The following is a 12,285-nucleotide window of genomic DNA, read 5'->3' on the forward strand; positions in this document are numbered from 1 at the left end:
AACCAAAATCCACAACATCAGGGTGGTAAACATTAAGCTACACCCTTAAACTAGTTTATATATAAATTCAAAACCATAACGAATCGAAAGTAACAGCAGGTCCAGGTATATACATTGTGATTGTGATGCGAGACTAAAGACCAAATATGGTATTTCAAAAGATCTTTTAGGAGTACTTTTTTCTCAGTATTCTGTAGAAATTGAAAACGTAGGGCAAGTTGTGAGGTACTGAAAAAAGCAATGTTTTTGAAACAACAAATACGCACGTTCAAATGCAATTATTCAAAACAGAAGGTAACAAAAAAAAACAACACGTGATTTGGAAATAATTTTTCGAACATACGAACATGTAGAAGTAGACACATTATTATGTAGGTTAGGGATAAGTAGAAGTTAAGTCTTTTACTTTCGTTTCAACTAAAACACGGTTTGCATGTTTATTAAGAAGAATCTCAGTTTCGACAAACCCATAATTTCCATAAAACTATACAAGTTTCCTTTAGACATACAAATTAACAATATTGATCACATGAGTGTAATAAAATAGAATTAAATTAAAAAAATAAAAACCTAAAAAAGAACATTACTCAAAGTTCGTAAAAATTGAATCTCGACTTAAATATCTTTTCAAAAATTTGAGATTATGGCTTTCAACTACTTTTATCTATTAAAAAATATTGTTGTCAATATTAAGTAAAATTTTGAGAAAAATCGAATTGACAGTTTTTTTTACAAAAAATAGAAACTTAAAACAAAATTTAATTAAAGTTGGTAAAAATTGATTTTCAAATCAAATATTTTTTCAACAACTTGAGACTATGAGACTAATGTTGACTTATAAGAAATATTGTTTTTAACATTTGGGCAAAATTTTAAGAAAAATCGAATCGAAGGTTTTTTACAAAAAATACAAATCTGAACAAAAAAATTAATAAAAAGTGGTAAACATTGATTTTCGACTCAAATATCTTTTTAAAACTTTGAGATATTAGCTTTAATCTACTTTTATCTTTTAAAAAATATTGTTTTCAACATCCAGTAAAATTTTGAGAAAAATAAAATTTAACAAAAAATGGTAAAAATTGATTTTCGACTCAATAATCATTTCAAAAGTTTGAGATGTTCGCTTTAAACTACTTTTGCCTTTTAAAAAATATTGTTGGTAATTTTAAAACCTTAAAGAATAAGTCAACTACCAACTTTTTTAACCCAACACGAAAACCAGCAAACTTTTTAGCAAGACAAATCGACAGAAGGGATGGGAAGTTATCAGTGTGGGTTGCATCTCAGCCTCTTTTTTTAATCTTCTTTTAAATCTTACATTATTTGTTGCTTTCAGAAGTATCAATAAATAAAAAAGTAAATAAACATTTTAAGAATTTTAAAGTACTTAATCAATAATTGAATTGAAAGTAAAAAGGTGACTCGAATTTGTATAGGCGAAATTGAATAAATTATAAAACTTTCATGCCCGGAATCAAGAAAATACCAGGAAAACATTCTTAAAAGTAAAGAACGATGGTTCGACGTTGATTGCGAAAAAGCACGCAAGGAGTTGTGGATGGCCATTAACCAATTAAATGGAGCAAAACTAAAAATCAGTTTGAAACTAAATATCGATGCATTGCATAATCACTTCACGTTACTTTCCAATACGCTTAACCTTCGTACTCGAATGATATTTTGGTTAGTGTCATAGTCAAAACTCACGGCGAAGTTAACACCGTACTATTGAAATTGAAGGACGGAAAAGCTTTACGACCTGATGGTATAAGTTTAACATCGGCTTTCAATACAATTGTTCATACTATACTACCAGAAAAGTTAAAAATTCCTTAATTTTTCCCATACTCAAGAAAGGCAAGATTCATGATCCATCCAACTACCCTGGGATATCCTTCCGTTGTTCCGTTGCATTCATTATAAAAAGTTGCTTGGGGAATTTCAGGCAAGTTTTAGAAGTGGCTACTCGACTATCGACAATATTTTTGAACAAAAAAAGAAGCTCTAGGTATTTTTTGTCCATTTCAAGGCAGCTTTTGATACCGTTGAACGTTCATCACTATTCTTCAAGCTTTTCAATTATGGGATGTCTGACAAATTTGGGCATGTACTAGAAAGCATCTATGACGAAAATAAGGGAGCGGTATAGAATGGCGCCGAAAAGTCGAAGAGTTTCGAATCGAAGATGGGAGTCAAGCCAGGATGCAATTTAAGCCCAAATCGTTTTGCTTTGTTCATAGAGAACCTGATTGTTTTTCTTCCTGGAGAAATTAAAATATCGAGGTAACTCAAAGCCCTGCTTTTTTGCAAATGACGTCATACTGTTTGATTACTCGCCCGAAACCCTACAGTTGATGATTAACCGATTGAATGTATATTGCCGGTTATGGAATCTGAAAGTCAATTTGAGCAAATCCAAGGCGATGATATTCCGAAATGGTTCTAGTAGAACAATCAGGAATGAGAGATGGCACTATAACAGAGAACCAATGGAGATTGTTAAAGCCTACAACTACCTAGGATTTACCATAACCAGCAATCTTAATACACACCTTAAAGAAAAGCTGATGAAATCTAAAAGTGCAATATCCTCAACATGGAAGAAACGCTTCTTAAACCATTCAATACCACATAGTGTTAAACAGAAGGTCTTTGTCGGGAGGGGAGAAGTTTGAAAAGGTCAAAAAAAATCAGAGGTTCTTCATTAAAAGATTATTTCGTTTACCGAAAAACACCCCAAACTATATGAACTCAATTGAGACAGACCTATCACCGCTTTTCATCAAAACTATTAAATGTCATGTTGATTCTATCAAAAAAGTTTTTAAAGTGCCAGATGAAAGACTCCCAAGAATTCTGGCATTGAAAACAATTGAGAAGAATAATCTGTGGTATAAAAAGCTAGAAGACCACGCTGCCTACTGTAAAACGGACTGTCGAATAATTGTTGAAAATGGTATTTACTGCCATAACGACATCCGGAATCTTATTGCAAATTTAGATGACAAACTGAGAGTCGACGCTATTAATGAAACTGAAGCCTCGGTGCACAGCTGATCTGTGTACAACCATCTAAATCACAATTTATGCGAACGTAACTACGTTCGAGAACAAACAGGAGCTCATATCGACAATTATCAAAATGAGATTAGAAATGATAAGTCTTAATAATATACCTCATCGGGAGGATCTGTTGTGAAAGTGTCAAATTTTATGTAAAGAAATCTGTTTCTGAAAAATATTACTTTTGAGCAATTGTTCAGAAAACTAACATTGTCTATTCCACTGTGCACAATATATTTCTGTCAAGCTGTTACATATTAAAACATTTTGAAGGTTTAGAGTGTGGGACCAACATACGTACCTCTAGCCTCAACCCGATACCCGGTACTGAAATATTATTGTTGTCATATTACCTACATAAAATAAAACTTATACTTAAAGCAATACCCGGTTACAAGATGGATCTTGGTTAACCATCAAGATGGGTTTTGCATGCTTCTAAAGAGGTTTCCACGTTTTTAAAACAATGAAATTACCTGAAACTAAATCTCTCATGACTATGTAACTATAAAGTCATTTTTAGATTGCTGATGGCTGATGCTGGGACTTATAGACTGAAATTAGAGATTGAAGATTGCAGATCGACGACGCCTGAGATACGTCGAATCATCATCATAACATCTTGCGCTGATTGCTTACCACAATGAGTGCACAATTAGATGCAATAATATACTATGAGTTTTTAGATTGTAATTGTTATTATTCTCGCACCAAGCTAGTCAGCTACAGCGCCAGCTTCTCGTCGTCGCCGTCAACAGATCAGCGCCATCACCAAGGTTTGATGAAATAATGGCATTTTCTCAGCAGTCCATCGACGCGACGTCGTTATTCATCATTATAAGGGATTTTATTGCTCTTTAGTAAAGGTACGTCAGGTAATGACTTATTTTTTAGAAGAACGAAGAAAACCCAGAGAATAAATCTGCTGGTGGAAATTATTGCAAAAACTAAATATACACTTGCAGTGCATCCTCTAGATTCTCCAAGTTGAAGTGAAGACTATTATATGTAAAGAGTTTATGTACCAAGGTGATTCTAGGTGGCTACGTTTAGATGTATCTACCTCTCAAGTGAGGTACAAAAAGCTGAAAATAATCTCATCATCATCACTAGCAACGCATCGCAACGGTTCGACGATCTGCATTTCAGAAATCGGCTTTAGTGTCTGAAGAAAAGTTGAGACTCGATGAATAATTCCTTAAGGTGTTCTTTTTTCAACTTTTTTTTTGTTCTTCTTTACAAAAGAGGTGAAGAAAGATAATTAACAATCTTGATTACTTGGCTAAGTTTGAATGTATGTAAGAACTAAGAACAAGGAAATAAATGGAATTCTTCGGTTTCTCAAGAAGTGTTGGGGATCTTTTTTTGCACTTGGGAGTCCGCTAGGATGGTTGTACGAGTCTTACCACAACCGTAAAAAGAAAAATTATATAAGATTTAGCAAAAGATAGGTTTTTTGTTGTAAAGAAGTTAGCGGTTATGTATTTTATATATACGACTATGACCGTGGCACTACCGTTTTGTTGGAGAATAGATCTTTAGCTTTTTCAACTTGAGACCTAGATTTATGAAGAATTTATCATACATTTTATGAGTGATCAGCTGGTGTAGATTTTTAGCACATAATCGTATACAAATCAAAACTTTTATTGAAAAGAATGTTAATAATATTTCAACATTCAACACATTCAAAATGGTGGATACAAACGGTGTTTTGTTAGCTGCTTCCAATGATTAGATGGTTTTTGCTAATGATTTGACATTTGAAAATGTCTAACTTTGTTGGCAATTCTTTGCAGTGAAAATAAATCTATTCTCGAAGTTTATAGAACACTTGGTCAATTTTAAGGTTTTTGGTGATAAAGTAGGTTTCTGGTAAAATGGCTTCCTAACAATCCTCAAGGCATTTGGTGAAGCTTACACGATAGTGATGACAGCGGTAACTATTTCTTTGAAATGAGTAAGGATATGCCGTTACGGCATAGAGCCGTGCTGTCTGGATTTTTTGTTACAAAAATTAATCAGCTAAGGCAAGGTTAAGTTAGATTGATAGAGTAAGACACACTTAGGCCAGTTAAATGGCCCTTTCTGATACTACATGAATCTTGAGGCTTTCTTCTATGCTCTATGAAACCAGTTTGTACAATGTAAAAGATTGATTACGTTAATATGATTGCGATCGTTTTGATCGTTATAGAATTCTCCTAGGTAAGTCTTGCGTTTATGAGCTACAGCATGCCCTGAACGGAGGATGTGAAGAACTGTTTATTCCTCTTCCTCATCCATACACCGTCTGCAAAAGTCATTCGAGGGCTCACCTAAAGCGCTTTAAATCTAGGGTAGGCAGATGTTTTTCGTGACTTGACACGTGGAATAAGAAGAGTTGTGCTTGACCATTTCTAGCGAGTTCATCCGCTTTACGAATTCATATGGAATGTATTTAGGGTCCTGCATCCAGAAAAAGTTCAGGTATGGACTATACAGGTATGGACTATACAGAATGAGGATATCAGATGTAACATTTTCTTTAAGCCAAGAAAGGACTTCTTTTATCGCCAAAAGTTCCACCTGGAACACACTAAAATGATTGAAAGGCGGAATGAGGGACTTAATTTCAGTCGTTCAGGGTACACACCTCCACCAATAACTTCATTTATTTTTGAACCATCTGCATAAAAGTAGATTGACTCCTACTTCAAGGAATGCCATATCCTCCAAGAAAGATCTAGAAGGTAGAGAAATCTGAAAGTTTCTGTCGAGTTGTAGTCTCTGTGCTTTGGAATTAATTCTAAATACTTAAGAGTTACGGAGTGTCCAATTTTGTTGTTAACCCAATGCAATGAAGTTTTGTGTTGAGTAGCAGAGCTTGCAGCTATTTGTGTGCTAGGTATGTCAAGAGGTGTTAGGTAGAGTAGGGTATCCAGTGTCCCAGATGGGGTCGTGAGAAGCGATCCTCTTATGCATAGCAAGCTAGTTTGTCACGGTGTAAAGCTTTTTCTAGATTAATCTACAAAACTGAGACACCGTGTAGTAAAATCGGTCTCATTACCGATGTGTATAACGAATGCGTAATCCGGGGTTGTAAGCCTCATTTATTACTAACCGTGTTTTGTTGGAAAATCTATCAATAGTAAAGCAGGATTTTACACGAATAACAAAAACAATGCCGTAGTATAAATACTACCGATAAAAGTTAAAGTAGAATCTTACTATGGATGTGTTTTTAACATTTATACGAGTCTCGAATGGATCTTCTGTGATTTCCACTAAAATGTTGGTACGATCGATATTGCATTCGTATCTTGATGGCAGTGTGCGTTGAGTAGTTGTGCATTTGGAATCATCTGTTTTCCATTGGCAAAAAAAAATCAATCTTCTACTGTTGACATTATTTAGTTTTGTAAATGAAAATGGACTAACTGGGCTTATTTTGCAAAAGAAAACAATAGAAAAGATAGTTAAGTTTTGCTATCTTTCCACCAAAAGTTTATCTTAGTTTAGATTAAATAAATCTTTTCACTTATGTAGTAGTCTACGAACAAACCCTCTTCTTGAAGTTCTTATTTTATGTCAAAACTGGAATTGTTAAATGAACTATTTTTATAGAATCTCAATTTTTAGATGTTTTCTTACCATTTCTTCTTAAAATTGTGCATTTTATAAGTTTTAGTTAGTTTTTGTTTTTGCTGAAGTCAATTTTAACTTTTGATATTCACAAAACTTTCTTCTATTTGTGAATTTTTTTATTATTATTCTTACAGATCTTCATTCAGTTGCACCAATTTTAAAATACAAAAATCTGGCTACTGCCAATGCGTTTTTTTGGGAATTTTCTACTATAATATTTATAGAATGCCAAAAAAACAACGGTACTAATAGCTTTTTTGCAAGAAAAGCGAGCTAAAGTAGTTTTGTTTTTACTCTTTATTGTCTGTACCGTTTTAGTTCTTAGTTTAGTTTAGTCCAAAATAAGACCTAGATACTTAGCCTTGTCTAGGAACCTTTACAATAGGGAGGGTTAGCATAAGGAATTTTGTATTTCCTCGAAATTGGGACCAAATTGGTTTTGTGTGGGTTAACACTTTTAATCAGCTAAACATCGAGGACAATTTGGTGACGACTTTATTTCCAGAAGTGGTCAAGTTTATTGGCCCCTTTGTTTGTGTAACTTAACACCTCTTGATTACTTTTTATAGACCTATACCGATAAACCAGCAACTTTCGAAGCTTTGGACGCCAATACGTCCAGTTTTACAATAGGAAAAGTAGTAAAAAAATAAGACTGATCGAAAGTCGTACTTATTAAATAAAGATATATAGTGTATTCAACCGTCACAAGGAACTTCTTACGGGATTGTTCTCTTCTTAAAACACCGATAAGATAATTTATGTAAAAGGACTACACAAAATTCTGAGATAGTTCAAATCAATAATTGTGTCACCTTTTGTTTTAGGCCTTCAGTTAGGATTTTAAGGAAAGAATTCAGCAATTCCACATTTTTACAGAATCTAAAAAAAAAAAATGTTTGGCTGTGGCATGTTTTTACATTTTTTTTTAATTAGCAAAACAACTGTGCAACAAATAAATACAAAACTTTACAGAAATACCCCAATTTCCCTGCCCAAGTTAATAGTAAAAGCCCCCATTAAAGAAGAAAGAACCATGACAGTGATTAATGAATACAATGTTTTGCTTCTTTTATTATTTTTACAAATTTTCACTTTAGATACCAATGCTAGAAGACTATAATACTTAATTGCGTACATACTTGATACGAACATCTAAAGTTTCACTTCAATGACCACAACTTATGTGTGGAACCCTCAGCCCTTTTTCAATTTAAAAACTTCGAAAAGATGTTTTAACTTTTGAATTTTTGCAGATCAACGACATTTTAAACAAGCTATATACGGAAGTACATAATTAAAATAAAAAACAAAGTCGGACGTCTTCGATGTAGGTAAAGGTACATAAGGTTGTGACTTTATTTCACTTACATACCACATGCGCCCTCTGTCTGTAGTGAATAAAAGCACTGAAGCGCGCGATCAAAAATAAAAAAAGGTTGAAAATGAAATTAACCAAAGCGTGGGATTATTGTTTTTATTTTTGTTTTATTTTAATTTACTTTTGTATTAAATTGGTTAAAGTTTCTTATGTATGCCACACAGAGAGACACTCACGTGAGGCTTGTATTTAGAGCACCCTTTTTAAGTTACTTATGCAACAAACCAACAAACAAAAGAAAAGAAACAAGAAATCAAAATAAAAATAAAAAATGAAAATTATAGTTTGAGTGGGAAATTTTGTTGAAATTTCCATTTCAGTAATTTTACTATCAACAATTTGGGTGAAGAAATATTTAGCAATGGTCTGCAAATTCAATGACTTAATTATTTTGTATGTGGTCTGGTCATGTTTTGAGGGGTTACTTAACATTAATTATTATTTATGCTGCAAATTAATCAAATTACCTTATTGTGAATTATTTTTAAGCCGCCAGTTCTGCAAAGGAAAGAAAAAAAGAAACTTTTATTAAAAATCTTGAAGTTGTTAAATATTTTGATATAAAAAGCTTTCATTATTTTTTAGATAGATAGATAGATATTTTATTTCTTTCTTTAAAATATTATTTGGTTTGCTACCGCTCAGTTTACACAGAGATTTGATATTAAAAATATATCTTTCTACTGAATAAGTTATTTTTACAACATTATAATTACAAAAAGAAAACATTTATATTTTGAAGGAAAATATGATAAAAACCTTCATTTAAGTAAAACAAACAATTCAGTAAGAAATAGATTGAATTTTTAAACACATAGGATACGTAGAGTAATAAAAAAGTTGAATTTTAATTGAATAAATATAAATAAATAAATAAGTTATTTAAACATATATATATATATATAACATATAAATTAATAGTAAATAAATAAATAAACAAGCAAATTATTTTGCAACAAAATCTAAAATCCAAAAGCAGGTACTAACTTAATAATAATAATAAAAAAAAAATAAATAACACATATTAAATAATAAATAACAAATAATAAATAATAAATAGTAAATAGTAAATAACAAATAATAAATAATAAATAACAAATAATAAATAAATAACCATAAATAGTAAGTAATAAATAAATAAAAATAAATAAGCTTAGTAAATATAAATTAATGAATAACATATACAAATAATAAATAATAAATAACATATAACAAATAACAAATAACAAATAATAAATAATCAATAATCAATGATAAATAATAAATAATAAATAATAAATAATAAATAATAAATAACAAATAATAAATAATAAATAATAAATAATAAATAATAAATAATAAATAATAAACAATAAATAGTAAGTAATAAGTAACAAAAATAGATAAATACATTTTTAAGTGTTTTTAAGTGTTTAATTGCACTACCAAAGGGTTGTCAGAAATATCACAGTTCATTAAGAAATTATCAGTTAATTTTCGAATTCTTGTGCAAATCAGTTGAACACCTGTTTGATTATGAAGATCATTAGTTGAATAATGCCAGGGTAGATTAAGCATCATTTTTAAAATTTTGTTTTGACACACTTGGAGTTTTTTAATATGGGAGATTGCGCAATTACCCCACACCTGACATCCATACAACAACATTGCTTGAAACACAACCTTTTGTATAATTATCTTATTTTCAGTACTTAAATGCGATTTTCTATTTATAAGCGGGTACAGCATTTTAATTGCAATATTAACTTTTTTAATTATTTTACTTATATGTTCTTTAAAGATAAGCCGCTTGTCAAGGTTTATTCCTAGATAATGCACATTGGACTCCCATTTTATAGTAGCACCATTGACTTCCAGCTCATTACTGGGAAGAAATAATCGCTTTCTTTTTCTCGAGAAAAAGATTGATTTTATCTTTCCAGCATTTAATTTAATTTTCCATTTGTGATAATATCTCATTAAAATATGAAGTGCATTTTGAAGATAGGTCTCAATATTGAGACCAAACTCATGCGAAGAGAGTATGCAGGTGTCATCTGCATAAATCCCTGAATCACAATAAGGTAGCTGTGGAAAATCAGACGTGTACACATTGTATAAGACAGGACCAAGAACTGAACCTTGAGGGACACCATACTGAATATTAACTAACACGGATTTACATTTATTAACGTACACTTGAAAACATCTTCCTGATAAAAAACTTTGAATTGTTTTTATGAGAAAACTTGGAATCGCGAATGTTTCTAATTTGTAAATAAGAGCATTATGCCAAACAGAGTCGAAAGCTTTTTCAATATCTAAAAGGACCATACCTGTAGATCTTCCTTCAGAACGATTATTTTTGATAATGTTACAAATCCTAAGGACTTGATGTGAAGTACTGTGGTGGCTCCTAAATCCAAACTGTTGGTCTGGAAAAATATGTTTTTCTTCAATTAATAAGTTGAGTTTTTTTTTTATTACTTTTTCGAACACTTTACTCAAACTACTAAGAAGACTGATTGGCCTATAGCTACTAGGATTTTCCCTGTCCTTACCAGCTTTCAATATTGGTATGACCTTCGCTATTTTCCAGGTTTCAGGAAAGTATTGATTCTTCAAACAGGCGTTGATAATAAACGTTAGATACTTTATTCCTGACTTGGGTAAATTTTTGAGGTATACATTTTTTATATTATCAAGTCCATCAGTTTTCCTTACTTGCAACTCTTTTATTATGGCGGAAACATCATCAACAGATACGTATTCATCTTGGGGTGTTTCTGTTACAGAAGATAAAATTCTATAAGAGGCAGCGTCTACCAAACTTATAGTATCTAGGTCACTTAGCTGTTGGGATACCTCATGGTTTTTTCTGAATTCTACAGCGAAAGCATTTGCCTTTTCACTATCAGTATAAAGGACCTCATTAGATATTTTAAGCGCAGGAATTATTCTTGTCTTATTTTTTATAATTTTAGCAATGTTCCAGAAAGGTTTATCATTTTTCTGTAACTGGCTGAGTGTTTGGTTCCATTGGGTATTTCGATTTTTTTGAACTTCCATAGAAATGAGTTTATTAAAAAACTTCAACTGATGGCGATGTACTGGCAAACGATATCGTTATTTTTTAATTTCATGCATATAAACACAAAAATATACCAACATTTTATATCAATTCATATAGTTTTAAAATATGCTTTAGTAAAGTAGTATTCGAACTTAATTATTAAAAAATAAATCCTTCTTAAATTAATGTCAGAAGAAGTTGTCAAAAGAAAATATTTTAAAAACAAGAAGAATTTTAAATAACTGATGACATAAAACACTAAAATCTTAAAAAAGACAAATAAATATTATTTTCAAATAATAAGTTATGAAAAAAAAATAATGTTCGGCCATATTTAAACTTTCGAGACAATTTCGAAAGAAGTTTTGTAAATTTTTAGGAAATATGGTTCATTGAAAAAGACATTACTTTTGATCATAAGACATAGTTTTTTACAATAAAGTTTTTAAACAAGTAAATCTTGTAAGAGCCATTTTAGGAAAAGTAATTTTCATAAAATAAATACATACTTACTTTCCATGCTCAATATATTATATTTTTCATTTATAAGTTTATTTGAAAATATCCATGTTTTAAAATTCCCATTGGAAGATATGGAATGAAAATATTCACCATTATCGAAGAAAGGCCCAATTTTAGAATACTTTTTGGAGCAAGTGACTTCACATTGACCTCGCACTGAATTCGAAGTTACGGATTATTTCAATGTACACAATTCTTAATAGCTTCAACATTCGGGTCAAAGAACACCCAAAGAAAAGTGTGCTGAGATTTTCGCACAGGTGTATTAAGGTTGAGCAGAAAACACTCTTGACTTGTTTCTCTGACCTTGATAAGTACACTAATAGTGTTCTATCTCCTTTCCTCACATCTGACCATTGTGTTATATCCGCAAATTTATCGTGTCAAAACTCTCCATATAAATAAAGGACGCATAAGGGAACTGCTTGGAATTATGAGAAGTCTAACTGGGACAGTCTAAATAATTATTTCAGGATTTTTGACTGATCACTATGCTTCCTCGATAGTGACGTTGATACCAGCACTGATATGATTACAAGTTTGATTCACCTAGGAGTGAGAACTTTTATCCCAAACAGGGTTATCAGACCTAAGGGAAACGTATGGTTCGATGCGAGCATGACCAAAAATGACCACA

The 12,285-nt window shown here is 31.4% G+C and overlaps 1 protein-coding gene across 5 annotated transcripts in view; it reads right to left on the reverse strand.

The window, feature by feature from the left end:
- Nucleotides 1–12,285, reverse strand: part of LOC129941766 (rab11 family-interacting protein 3) — a 248,386-nt gene that overhangs the window by 186,541 nt on the left and 49,560 nt on the right. For all 5 annotated transcript variants that reach the window (XM_056050492.1, XM_056050489.1, XM_056050491.1 and 2 more), the window contains exon 2: nucleotides 8,542–8,572. The gene's annotated coding sequence lies outside the window, so the exon portion shown is untranslated. The remainder of the gene's footprint in view (nucleotides 1–8,541; nucleotides 8,573–12,285) is intronic.

Source organism: Eupeodes corollae, chromosome 1, assembly GCF_945859685.1.
Source record: "Eupeodes corollae chromosome 1, idEupCoro1.1, whole genome shotgun sequence".
NCBI classification, from domain to species: Eukaryota; Metazoa; Arthropoda; class Insecta; order Diptera; family Syrphidae; genus Eupeodes; species Eupeodes corollae.